We start from the raw sequence: 1,087 nt of genomic DNA, 5'->3' as shown, positions 1-1,087 counted from the left end.
GAGGATGAGGATGAGGATGAGGATGAGGATGAGGAGGAGCTGGGGCCGTTCCCGCCTCTGGGGGTTCCCCGCGGGCGCTGCCGGAGCTGCTGCGGCCGCCGGAGCTGCGGGAGCCGCGCCCGGGGCAGGGAGGGGGGACAGACGGACAGACAGAGGGGACAGACGGACAGGGAGGGACGGACAGGGGGGACAGACGGACAGACAGAGGGGACAGACGGACAGGGAGGGACAAGCGGACAGGACAGACAGAAGGACAGACAGGACAGATGGACAGGGAGGACAGACGGATGGACAGGGAGGGACAGGAAGGGACAGACGGACGGACAAAGGGGACAGACGGACAGGGAGGGACAGACGGACGGACGGAGGGGACAGACGGACGGACAGAGGGGACAGACGGGGCTCATTTGCGACACAAAGCCCGGCCCGGGCCCCGCAGCCGCCACCTGCTGCCCCCGCCCCGCGGCCCCGGGATTCCCGGGATTCCCGGTTATTCCTGGTTATTCCCGGGATTCCCGGTTATTCCCGGTTATTCCCGGTTATTCCTGGTTATTCCCGGGATTCCCGGTTATTCCCGGTTATTCCCGGTTATTCCCGGTTATTCCTGGTTATTCCCGGGATTCCCGATATTCCCAGGATTCCCGGTTATTCCCGGTTATTCCCGATATTCCCGGGATTCCCGGGATTTCCAGCTTTCCCAGCTTTCCAAACTCCTGATCCTCCCGAGCTTCCCGGCGGATCCTTTTCCATCCACGAACTGGAATTCCCTGAGTTTACTTCCCAAAGAAGCCGAGATCCAACAGGGAAAAGCTGTGGAAAATCCTTGATTTTATTTTTATTTTTATTTTTATTTTATTTTTATTTTTATTTTTGTTTTTGTTTTAATTTTTAATTTTTATTTTTATTTTTATTTTTATTTTGTTTTTGTTTTTGTTTTAATTTTTATTTTTATTTTTATTTTTATTTTTATTTTTATTTTTATTTTTATTTTTATTTTATTTTTGATCTTCTTTTTAATTCATTTTTATTTTATTTTTTACTTCATTTTATACCTTTATTACAATTTAATTTAATTTAATTTAATTTA

This window comes from Parus major, chromosome 25LG2 (genome assembly GCF_001522545.3).
Source record: "Parus major isolate Abel chromosome 25LG2, Parus_major1.1, whole genome shotgun sequence".
Classification (NCBI taxonomy): domain Eukaryota; kingdom Metazoa; phylum Chordata; class Aves; order Passeriformes; family Paridae; genus Parus; species Parus major.
The sequence above is the reverse complement of the archived record's forward strand: the minus strand, read 5'-3'. Positions refer to the sequence as shown.